At 48.2% G+C, this 12,333-nt stretch overlaps 1 long non-coding RNA gene across 1 annotated transcript; it reads left to right on the top strand.

The window, feature by feature from the left end:
- Positions 1 to 304: 304 nt before the first annotated feature.
- Positions 305 to 5,145, top strand: LOC106731972 (uncharacterized). Its single transcript, XR_003089189.2, has 3 exons — positions 305 to 546; positions 1,843 to 2,012; positions 3,610 to 5,145. It is a non-coding gene; the product is annotated as an uncharacterized LOC106731972 (long non-coding RNA).
- The last annotated feature ends 7,188 nt before the right edge of the window (positions 5,146 to 12,333 follow it).

The raw sequence follows: 12,333 nt of genomic DNA, 5'->3' as shown, positions 1-12,333 counted from the left end.
TGTCCGGAGCCTCTGTTTGTCAGATGCTGGGAATGGGGAAGAGGGGAGGCTCACCTGACGATTACCAAGTCTGGTTGGTCTCTCTGAAGCGTCTGGCGTGGCCTCTGCCAGATGACCGGACACTGAACTAACCAGGCCTTTGGTCTGAGCAGTATGGCCCTGATCGCCTATTATTGTGTTGCCATGGTAACCAAGTTCCAGCATCTCTTCTAGCCTAGCTGGAGTCCCCAGATACACGGGCTCCAACAGCCTTGTGTCATGGTTACTGTTGCCTTGACAACGAAGCACCAGCATTCCCTTCTTCCTGAATACTGTTGCCGTGGTAGCCGAGGCCTGAGCAGCATCCTTTCCTCCCCTTCAAACCTCCCCATCCCTTTCCCATGCTGGGACCCATCCAGACCAGGAGTGTGTGATCTCCAGCTGCAGCATCTACATGCAAGAGCAGGCATGCAGCAGACAGACAGGCACCAGCTGGGGGAGCCAGGCCTAGGAGCATAGCAGATTGGCACACATAGCTATCTTTGAAACTACCAGAATATTTCAGCAGTAAGCAGTGCTACAGTGGGGGTGGCATGGGGACCCAAGCTGACCTTGAGATAGCAGGGATGGGATGCTCAATTTGACTTGGGGACTGCGGGTATTTCACAGCTATGGAGAGCCAAACAGAAAGGGCCAGGAATGATGCTAATATGGGTATTGTACCAGACAGCAAGACATTCAGGACAGTTTTACCCAAAAAGCACCTGGAATACAAGAAGTGGCCTTACCTAATCAGGATTGCTCATCTTTCTTAATGCCAGTGGGCACTGAATATTTTAGGTGTAATCTTAGCACTGATTTTTCAGGCTCTTTTACCTCCATGAAACTTATTGGCTGTGTCTAGACTGGCAGATGATTTTGCGGAAAAACTTGCCAGCTGTCTACACTGGCCGCTTGAATTTCCGGAAAAGCACTGACGATCTCATGTAAAATCATCAGTGCTTTTCCAGAAATACTATGCTGCTCCCGTTCGGGCAAAAGTCTTTTTCCGAAAGACTTTTGCGCAAAAGGGCCAGTGTAGACAGCATAGTACTGTTTTCCGCAAAAAAGCCCCGATGGCGAAAATGACGATCGGGGCTTTTTTGCGGAAAACCGCGTCTAGATTGGCCACGGACGCTTGTCTGCAAAAAGTGCTTTTGCGGAAAAGCATCCTGCCAATCTAGATGTGCTTTTCCGAAAATGCTTTTAACAGAAAACTTTTCCATTAAAAGCATTTTCGGAAAATCATGCCAGTATAGACGTAGCCATTGTGTTCCTTTAGACCTTATTTTCCTTACCTACGTTGGACATGTTTGTAAATACAACTGGATCTGTCTGAAGCTGGGCAAGAAGAAGGGATAAAAGTGGCTCCCACTAACCCAGAGACAGGTGTCTGAGTTCCATCGTGTGGGTGTGTCCTTGTGAGCGGCATCGTGCAGGGTCTATTACGTTCATTTGTGATGATGTGTTTGCTGGTGGTAGGCAATGCAGCACTTCCAGTAAAAAGCGCACCGGGGCCTGTGCTCAAATTAATCACTCATGTATATGAGCCCAAAGCAACAGTGCAAACCAGGGGAGCTACAGCTGCTTACTGCAGGGCTGAATCGCTCTGTTGCCATGAGCCAAGACGCTGCCTCATACACTGCATTAGTGCTGAGGTGATGGAGAGGGCTAGTGATGGGGGAGCATGCCAGATGTTGGGGAAAGGGCTCTATGTGTTCTGTCCACGTGTCGCGATGCACTAGCCAGTTCTCTTCCTCTTCATCCGGCTTGTTCATTTATTGAGTATTCAACCACCTCACAGGTTTGGTGATTCCTTTTCAGACAATTGGCTCGTCTTGTCCAGTACTCTGCCTCCAACAGTGACCAACACAACTGCTCCAAGACAAAGCCGATATCCATAACACATCTAGCATTGGGCAGTGAGGACACCTTCCTGACACTGCAGAAGTGCCCTGAAGCATGAGGGCTGTTTGACTTATGCAAAATTATTGGTGGGTATAAACGGATCCAAATCACTAACAAATGCAGCCTTATTCCACTCCACTGCTTAGCATGCTATAAACAGCGCTTGGAAGATTCGATGGGAATACATCCCCTCTGGAAGCCCTCCTCTCCTGGGTCTAGGAGCAACCTAGATCTCAGCAATCCATGAGGGTCTGGGCGATAAGAAACTTTCCAGAATCAAAATGTAAGCGAGGGCTGGGCCAGAATGATTCTGGGCCTGGCTTTTGAGCACAAACTTTTCTCTCCCCTTGTTCCCTGCCCTCCATGGATGAGAGCTGAGAATGTCAGTGCAGCAGGTCGAATAGTCCAGGGCTGGCATGTTAGGAGAGAGCATGTGGACAGAGGGGAGTGAGTATCCAGCTCCGGACTGTGCAGAGCTCCATTGGGAGTTCACCGCTGCACTAGCAACAGGGCATGCGGGAGGCTCCGGGCTGTAACAGCACAGACCTCTCCTCAAGAAACGCTGCAAAGATCTGTGCTGAGAGCAACAGAATAAGTCCTGGCTGACTTGTGACCGGTCTGGATTTCCACTCCGGCCGTTCCCCTTCCAACTGCATTTGCCTGGAACTATGACTTTCTTTTTGGGCTAGCTGTTGCCTTCTGCTCCGCCCTCGACATGCCCTGTCGCTAACATGCCAGGTGCCTGTTGAACACTCCAGTATACACTTAGTTCTGATTTATTAAGCCAGTTCCCATACAGATTATTAGAAACATATTTTTGGAAATGTAATGGCCATGGAGCAGACATGTAGTCATTACAGAATTGTTAATATTCTATCAATGTGTTTTTAATCATGTCTGTATTTAACATACAACAACTGTCCTACTAAATGTAATGTATATTTGTCAGTCTTCATATAAAGCCTTGTAGGGTTTGGCTTGGCTTTGTTTCCTCGTTAAGTTCTGCTGTGCGGGGAGAGATTGCAGCTTTTGAAAGCAGACTTTACCAAATTGAGAGAGACAGAGACAGAGGGATCCTCACAAGTGCTCCAGCACCTTAGAGTGTGTGAGAACAGGCAGATAGGGATGGATTTGCTCCATAGAAGACGTTTTTCGCCCATATTACTTATTAAGAGGCAGCTCTGTCTAGTGGGTGGTGTGCTTGTCTAGCAATCGGATGATCTGAGTTCTAACTCATGTCACGTCTCTGTTTCCCCTTAGATCATAAGGCCTTGATAGCCTTTCTCTGCCCTGCACTTAGCACAATGGGGCCCAGATCTCAGCTGAGGCCTTGAGGTTCTGCTGGATTTGAGTGAGGAGCAGGGCTAGGAAGAGAGGAACTCTTTAAGGGGATGCATAGCATGCTACCACCAGAATTAGAAGATAGCAGGGACAGTATGTCTTTGAATGCTACAGCCATCGAACAAAACCATTGGTATTGGTACACGCTCGGCCCCTCTGAAAAATCAGGCAGACATGCCACCCTCTCTCTCATTGCTCCTTCCTCACTGTGTTTTTCCTGGGCATGCCAACAAAGAGAGATGTGCAGGAGATGGAGGGGAGAGCCCAGTAAAAAGTTTCAAAAGGGGAGAGGAAGGAAATTGTGCAATATTTTGAAATGTCTAACTCATTTCTCTTTTGCAGATTTCGCAATAGGCTTGTTTTTCTGGAATCTGTTCGCACTTTTATCGAAAATTTACTCATCCCCAATTCGGGAGCAAAGTTTTCAGTAAAAAAAAAAATATTGTATAAATGTCAGAAACTCCACTAACAACAGTACTTTGGGCCTTGTTCTTACAATGCAGAGGGAGTGTAAAAAGCGCCCCATAGTCCCACACAATCTTGCGGAATAAACTACGTAAGCCCGGCTGACTTTTAAACCACCTTCAGACTTGATGTCGGATAGAGCCTCATTCCCATCCAGATGACTGACTGGTCCCTAACACCTGCTGGTGGCAGGAGAAGAAGGCTGAGAGAGGAAAGAATTCATGTTACACTATTTTCGCTGGAAAAATAAACCCTTGTCACAGCTTGAAGCAAAAGCCTGCCTCATGCCTTCATGCTTCTGCGAGATGGCTGCCGTCATTCAAAAATGAACATCAGGAATGCCCGGCTGGTCTCAATTCGCTCATTGCAGGCATGCCTGCCAATAAAAATCAGCAAGGAAAAGGATTCTGAAACAGGAAGTCAGGTCAACCCACCTGTGGAAATCAAATTAACCCTTTGCTCCTTACACGTCCGGGTTAAGAGCCCACGGCCTATTGGTTAATCCAGCAGGATGAAGGAAACTATCCAGCACAAAGCACATTTTTATGCTTGTAAAAATATCCAGAGTGGCATGTTCAGATATTTGCATCAGACATGCTTGTTCAGTCACCAGATCAAGGAACTGGAACCGTGCCATATTATGTGGGTATTGGTCTTTGAATGTCTTTATTACTCATATTTGCCTGTTTGTGTCGATCCATCTGTTGACGCTTTAAAGCTGTCACCCGTCATATAGTGCCTCCAGTTTAGAAAGTCAGTCAAATTCATACCTGGCATGTCACCAGAGCTGAACCAAATCATAAGTCACATGGTATTGTTTCTGTTTCCTGATTGGAGAAGGGTCTGCATGCTTCTGGTGCATGAAGAACATAAGAACATAAAAATGGCCATACTGGGTCAGAGAAAAGGTCCATCTAGCCCAGTGGCCAGCGCCAGGTGCCCCAGAGGGGAGGGACCAAAGACAATGATCAAGCAATTTGTCTCCTGCCATCCTTCTCCAGCCTTTAACAAACAGAGGCCAGGGGCACATTCCTTACCCCCTGGCTAATAGCCTTTTATGGACCTAACCTCCACGAATTTATCTAGCTCTTTTTTAAACTCTGTTATAGTCCTAGCCTTCACAACCTTCTCTGGCAAGGAGTTCCACAGGTTGTTTAATGCAAGTGTTTTCACCAACTAGAATTGGATCACTTGAATGTTCAAAGAAAGCAAAGGGACTACAGGGCGTGATACCTCATCCTAGGGGCCTTAGGGGCAATTAACTCACCTGGTTGCCCATGGAAAGCGAATCAGGCCTAATTAATGATGGCACCCATCTGGGGAGAGGCTGAGTGTGCATAAACAGCAGGGCTGTGTCTAGACTGTCACGATTTTCCGCAAATGCTTTTAATGGAAAAGTTTTCCGTTAAAAGCATTTGGGGAAAAGAGCGTCTAGATTGGCATGGACGCTTTTCTGCAAAAGCACTTTTTGCAGAAAAGCATCCATGCCAATCTAGACGCATTTTTTCCACAAAAAAGCCCCAATCACCATTTTCGTGATTGGGGCTTTTTTGCGCAAAACAAATCTGAGCTGTCCACACTGGCCCTTTTGCACAAAAGCTTTGCGCAAAAGGACTTTTGCCCGAACGGGAGCAGCATAGTATTTCTGCAAGAAGCACTGATTTCTTACATGAGATCGTCAGTGTTCTTGCGGAAATTCAAGCGGCCAATTCAATTGCAGCTGCTTTTGCAAAAAAACTTGCCAGTCTAGACACACCCCGGGTGAAGCAGCAGACACACGGGCCAAGCCACCAGGCGCAAAGAAGACCCCAACCACAAATGCCAAGAAGAAGCCAACAGGCTGATCTCTGTGTCACACGGTTCTCATTTGCTTTGGCTTCTCCTGCAATTTCTTCTCAATATTTAGCCAGTAATGACCCAAACTCCAGCCTATAGAATTCTACAGCAAGGACTGAAAAAACCCACCAACCACGCAGCCTGCGCTTAGCCAACCAAGAGGGGTGTTCTCTCTCATCGTTCATTTTCAACAGGACTGTGAGGCAGCTCTTGCTAAGCCAGGGGCCTGGGTCTCATTAGCGTTTATTAAGCACCAGAGATCTTGAGCTGCAAGTGCTGAGTGATGAGCCAATGAGCAGTTCCGCTAATTCTGGGGTGGGGGAGGAGAAAATGCTGCAACGTTTGTAACTAAGGAGCCAGGGCCAGTTGTTTAGTTTCAGGGAATTCTTTTGCTCCTGTTCTGTTGTCAGTGCAGGGCCCAGGTTAAACCCAGGAGCCGCTGCGTTACTTCCAGGGTGGGTTTGGGGTGGGGGTGGCCTTTTAGAGCAGGGGATCACAAAACCAAGCTAAAACCATGCAATTGAGCTACATGGTTAACTCCATCAGCAGGAGGTTGGGGAAGGAGACCAAGATGGACTTCTCCACCCCTGGCAAAGCTTGTACATTTCTGCAGAAGAGGAAGGTTTTTCTGTACCTTTCCCAGGGTGACCTTGAGGTTCATGAGCCAGGCCTTAAAACACAGAGCGACCCACCAGCAACCCCAATCAGAACCGGAAAGAGGAACGCAAATGGCAGCATCTGGTTTGGGGGCAAGATGCGGAACATCCCAAGCGCTGGGGGAGGTTTAGACCACAGTGCAGTCTTGGGGACTTCGTCAGGTGGGCTGGCATTTGCAAAATGGGGAATTTGGTTCTGATTTTGGACCCACTGCCAGATAGGACGGAGGAGTTGGGGGGTTGAGATTCCCGTGCCTGTCGCTGTGCCCAACCATCGCTTTTGCTTGTGCTCAGAGTTTAGCTCACAGGTGGGGTGCTGTAGAGTATGCCCAAGGCTTCTGCTTTGCAAGGTTTAGTATCTTCATTTCCCCAGGTTTATTTTACCAATGTTGAGCTCTATGTCAATATCTAAAAATCTAGGGGGGAGAAGTTTTCTCTTTGTAGGTACGCTGAGTGCTGTTTAGATCAGTGCTACGTTAAAGCACAGTGAGAAGCATTTGCCGCACACCAGCAGGGGCTATATGGAGCAACTGATGCACAACACCATGCACTATTGCAGTCCTTGCTCCATTAATGCTCCATGTAGACAAAACTTGGGACAGCGCCCATATAAATCAACAGCACTGGGAAAGGTGTGAAGTCTGTGCAAACGGAGTAACCGTTCCCAGTGTTTGTTGAATAAATACTAATGCCCTTTTTGTCGTGGGGATGTTTTAGGGGTGTTTATTGGTTAAAACATTGGCGTGTATGCGGTAATGTAAATAGAAGCCAGCTGTTGCTCTGTTCTCTATGCACTACACCTATCACAGTTGCAGAATCCCCCGGCTTGCGTTCCTGTTCCAGAGCAGAAGGGGATAGAGAGTCCCTCTGTGCTCACTCAGTCACAAATTTGTCTGTAGTGGGCTTTGACTCCTGCCTGCTCTTTGTCCTGGGACCCAGTCAGCTGTGGCTGGGTCCCAGGAGAAAGAGCAGGCAGGAATCAAAGTGCTTCCTTGTGGCTCCCATGGTCTGATGAGCTCCTGTCCTGTGCATGCTCAGAATTGCTGTGTGTCCGCAGAGCACTTTGTTCATCACATGTGGGGCTTCATGCTCTAGGTGAAGTAACTACTAATCCTTAAAGTACAGCTAATTGAGTCTAGTCCAATTATCAGTTGCCCCTCCTACTCCTCCCCCCCCCCCCCCCCACACCCATATCTTCTGTCTCCTAATTGGCAACGGCTACCTGTCATTTTGTAGGGGTTTGGGATGCAGGCTGGCTTGTTTCTACCTGAGATGATCAGCCTCTGGCTATGAACTGTCTATGGCCTGTGACAAACTTGGCCCCAACCCATCCCTGTGCTGGGCATTGATTCTGTCCCGGGAATGGGAATGGGAATGGGAATGGGAATGGGAATGGGAATGGGAATGGGAATGGGAATTTCCAGCAGGGAAACAGGCCCAACACTTCCACAGCTTACTGGGCTGTTAGAAGACACGTGGGGTAAATTAGCGCTAAATAACAACACAGAACCCTGAGAGCCAGGACTGATGGCTGTAAACAAATTGTATTGGACAGAGAGAAACTTGGCCACACCCATGCTAAGTGGATCTTCGGGTAACGAGTGAGTGGTGGGCGAGAGAGGTTCAACCTGTAGTTTAATTCTTTTGGGCCTCACACTTTCTGGGTGAGAAACGTGATTGCCCCTTGTCGGACTAGACAGAAAACAGCTGAAACAGTAAAAATTTTACTAACTTTGCATTTTTCCTCATCCCAAATTAGTACCAAAAAATAAAAATCTCTCTTTTTTTATATGAATCAGCAAACTGAAAATATTTCTCAGGTCAGTCAAAATACTTAATTTCTATTTCCACCTTTTGTGTGTGTGTGTTTTTTTAACTTTTTTAGGAGACATTAAAGTACATTTTGAAATAAAATTTCCAACCAAAAATATCAGAGGGGTAGCCGTGTTAGTCTGAATCTGCAAAAGTGGAGAGGAATCAGATGCATCTGACGAAGTGGGTCTTTGCCCACGAAAGCTTATGCTCCAACACTTCAGTTAGTCTGTAAGGTGCCACAGGATTCCTCGCCTCTTCAACCAAAAATACTGAAACTTTTTATTGTGAAAAGGTTGAAATATCCTTCAGAACAGGTTTAAATTTTTTTTCCAAGTTGGAAAATTTGTCAAAAATGACCTTTTTCCACCAAAAGTTTCAGTTTCAATGAACAGACTTTTTTTGTCAAAAAATGCCCAGCCAGCTCAACTTTTGGGCATTTTGTCCAGCAGTTTGCCTCTAGCAACCCAATTAAGGAACTGCACATGGGATCTTCCAAGTTTTCGCTGTAAGCTGGACAGTTGTGTGGCCACTCAGGAGAAAGTTCCAGTGCTACGCAACTGATTAACAAAGCACCCAGTGCTAGGGTTTGTGTTTCTATTGGTGGTGCACATTCATACATGCCTTGGTGCACATAAAATATTCTGCACAAGGATGGAAAAAGTATGAACATGGCTGGAAAAGATTAGAGGACACATTGATCTGTATCCATAAATGGCACTGAAGTGCCTGGCACTGAAGTGCCCACCACTGTCCTGGCCAATGTGCCAGCTAAGTGTGTGTCACCAGATGCAATGTAAGAGGTGCCAATGTGTGTGCACATGGATGCATACATCTGTATGTCACTCTCCAGTGACAAATATACACTCTAAGGCTACGTCTACACCGTCATGGTTTTCCGCAAATGCTTTTAACGGAAAAGTTTTCCATTAAAAGCATTTGCGGAAAAGAGAGTCTAGATTGGCACGGACGCTTTTCCACAAAAACACTTTTTGCGGAAAAGTGTCCATGCCAATGTAGAAGCGCTTTTCCGCAAAAAAGCCCCGATCGCCATTTTCACGATCGGGGCTTTTTTGCGCAAAACAAATCTGAGCTGCCTACACTGGCCCTTTTGTGGGTCGTCTGTGACCGCAGCATGGTAGCAATGGGTATACTTCATATCCTGGGGAGAGACGCACCCCAACATTTTGGATTCTTATCCAAATAACTTGGGACTGAAAAACTGGTCCATAAATCTGTCAAGAATATAAGCTAGGTATACGAGCTTTGATGTCAGCATAGTACCTCTGGGTGCTGAATTTATTTGCAAATCTGAAGACTAACAACTATTATCCCTAACAAATAATTAGATGGGCTCTAATTACACCCATCCATGCTTCAGGGTGGTGCATTGCATCACTTAACCCTCCCGCCCCCAAATTCCATTTCGTATCTGTAAGAACAGGCATTGATCCCACCCTATGAAACAAACTACAGTGAAAATGTTGTGATCCAGCACTCCTGGGGAATGGAGGCTGCCGGATAACTGAACGTGCCGGATAACAAAGCTTATTGCTCTGCCCCACCCCACACTGGCAGATCTGGCTCCTAGCAGTTCAAGGCAGGCGGACAGGCAGGAGTTAAGTGCCTGTCAGTGGTATTGTGACTGGGAGCAATGCCGATTTAACAGGTTTCTGGTTAACAGAGTGCCAGATAACAAAGCTTTCATTGTTCCCAGCAGCAGATATAGGGCAGGGTGAGCGGGGCAGCTGCCCCAGACCCCGCGCTTCAATAGGCCCTGTGCCCTGGGCCCCGCAAAACTCTCATCCACCCCTGATTGTTCCACTCCATTTCCTTATGAAGTTACAACTGGATCCAGTATTCTCCTTTTACTTCCTATCTGAAACGGCCGTGCACGGTGCTGAAACGCAGCTATCATTGCCTGCCCTAGAGCTGATGCTATTTCAGCAGCATTGGATGGCACAAGTCTTATTTATCTGCATCACCTTGCTCCTCGGGGTAGCGTGAGGGTTAATTCATTGCATGTCAATTGGTCTGAGATCTTTGCTGGAGGAGTGCAGGCCCAGGCCAGGCACTGGCTGTGAAATCTCAAGCAAAGGACCGGGCACTTTCAGGTGGGGATTCCTCAGCAGATGCTCTTCTAAACAAGCCCAAATTCTGCTTTTCCCACCCATGGCCCAGCAGATCACAGGGGAGAGGAAATACAAAGGCATTCAGGCAGTCCTTACATAGCCGCCCCAGGCTGCTTGCCCGGGGTGCCAAGCTGGAGGAAACCCCCTGAAGTCCAGTGTAAAGAAGCGGCAAGTCACAGGGGGAGTATCTTGAATGTGTCTGAAGAGGAGGCATCAGAGAGTGTTCGAAGGCATGTCTGAGGGAGTCTGGTTGCCCTACACAGACGACAAGGTGGTGCTTTGCCTTTCTCACCGAGGGCAGAAGGGCAGAGTATGGTCCCCACAGCTGGCTCTGGGCTCCCTCTAGCTTCTCTCCGGCAGCTTGGCTCCACCGTTCAAACTCGGCTTGTTTTGTAGATCTCAGTGAGACCTGAAAAACAAAACCAAATGTGAAAAATCTAAATGAGATGCTCAGCTGGTGGAAACTGACATCGCTCCACGGACGCCAATGGACCTATGCTGATCTGTGCCCGTTGTGGTCCTTAACCCTATCTGTGCTGCATTTCATTTGTCTGTAGGGCTGTAAGCGTAGGCCCCCATGGTACCCACTATATCACCCATTGTGGGAAGCATTCTAGATCAGAGTGGGCAATCATTTGTGATGCGGGGCCATTCCCAAGATTTTGGAAAGCGGTCGAGGGCCACACTCTTCCATGGTATTGATGGTCTGGGATGGAGGCTGGGTGCAGAAGGGAGAATGGAGTCTGGGCAAAGGAGGCAGTTGTGACCTAGGGCAGAGAACTGGGGTGTGGGGTTTTGGGGTGTGACCTAGGGCAGAAGATTGAGGTGCCAGATCTGGGAGGGGGTGAGGATGCATGTGGAGTAGCAGGGCAGGCGCGTGGGGCAGAGGGTTGGGGAAGGGAGGGGCTGAGGTGCCACAGGCAGGTTCTTGCTGGGAGACTTCCCAGCCTGCCTGGCTACAGAGCTTAAAATGCTTCTGCCTGCTCGGCCATGTGCTTGAATGAGTGAGCAGGACGGTTGCGCTTTGTGGTTGCCTATTATGCAAACAAGCAGCTCCCATTGGCCAATATCTGTCCAGAAACCGGCCAATGGGATTGTGTTGGGGGTAGGCACAGTGTCTGAATCTTCCCCCTCCCCTCCAGACTCAAAGAGAAAGTACCCCGCAGCCGCGTTTCTGAGCGGCATGTGGGGCACGCAGGGGAGTCTGCTTGGGGCTCCTCGCTGCCTCCATGGGCCGGATCCGGTGCAGGCCGCATTTTGCCCAGATCTGTTCTGGATGGACAGACCCAGCTGGCAGGCAGAAAAGCTCAAGAGGGCACAACTCAGACTGAGATTTCAGCACACACTCTGCATTTCCTGACTTTTAAGGGCTTGAAGGCTTTTCTTTAATGCACATCAAGGCTGCAGCCTGGGGGGTGTTTTGCATGGAAATAGCACTGCTGATGCCCCAATGTCCTTGCATGTGTGGGCCATCATCTTCTCCTAGCCCCATGTGACATTTGCAGTTGTACCCCATTGGCAAATGCACATTTAGTCCCGCTCTGTGCCAGTCTATAGAGACAATGTTGACAGACATTTGGCTAAGCCAGAACGCTGCCACTGTAGCCTGGCTGAAAAGGCTGATTGCAGCCAGCTGAGCAAGCCCAGGCCTGAAGGGCTATTAGAAACAGCTGTGGGCCTCATTGGTGAAAGGCTAGATAAGGCAGCTAGCGGGGGAGTGAAAGGAGTAAGAGGAGGGAAGAGAGGAGTCAGGGTGTAGCTGAGTGTGCTCCAGGCAGAAGGAGACAGTGGCTGGGCTGGGCTGGGCTAATCTAAAAAGCTCTGTAAATACAAGGTGGGGGGGAAGCTGATAATAAAAGGGCACCAGTGCTTTAGTTCAGGAGGACTTGGGTTTTGTCCTGGGCTGTGTCTACACTGGTGTGATCTTGTGCAAAAGCGGCCCCTCTTGTGCAAAAACTTGCTCCCTGTCTACACTTGCCGTGTGTTCTTGCACAAGTAAACTGATGTTCTAATGTATGAAATCAGGGCTTCTTGCTCCAGAGCTCTGATGCTCCTGCTCAGGAGTAAGCCCTCGTGCGCAAAAGGCCAGTGTAGACAGGCAACATGAATTTCTTGCACAAGAAAGCCCTATGGTTAAAATGGCCATCAGAGCTTTCTTGTGCAAG

This window comes from Pelodiscus sinensis, chromosome 26 (assembly GCF_049634645.1).
Source record: "Pelodiscus sinensis isolate JC-2024 chromosome 26, ASM4963464v1, whole genome shotgun sequence".
Lineage (NCBI taxonomy): Eukaryota > Metazoa > Chordata > Testudines > Trionychidae > Pelodiscus > Pelodiscus sinensis.
This window is presented reverse-complemented; position numbering and strand designations above follow the sequence as displayed.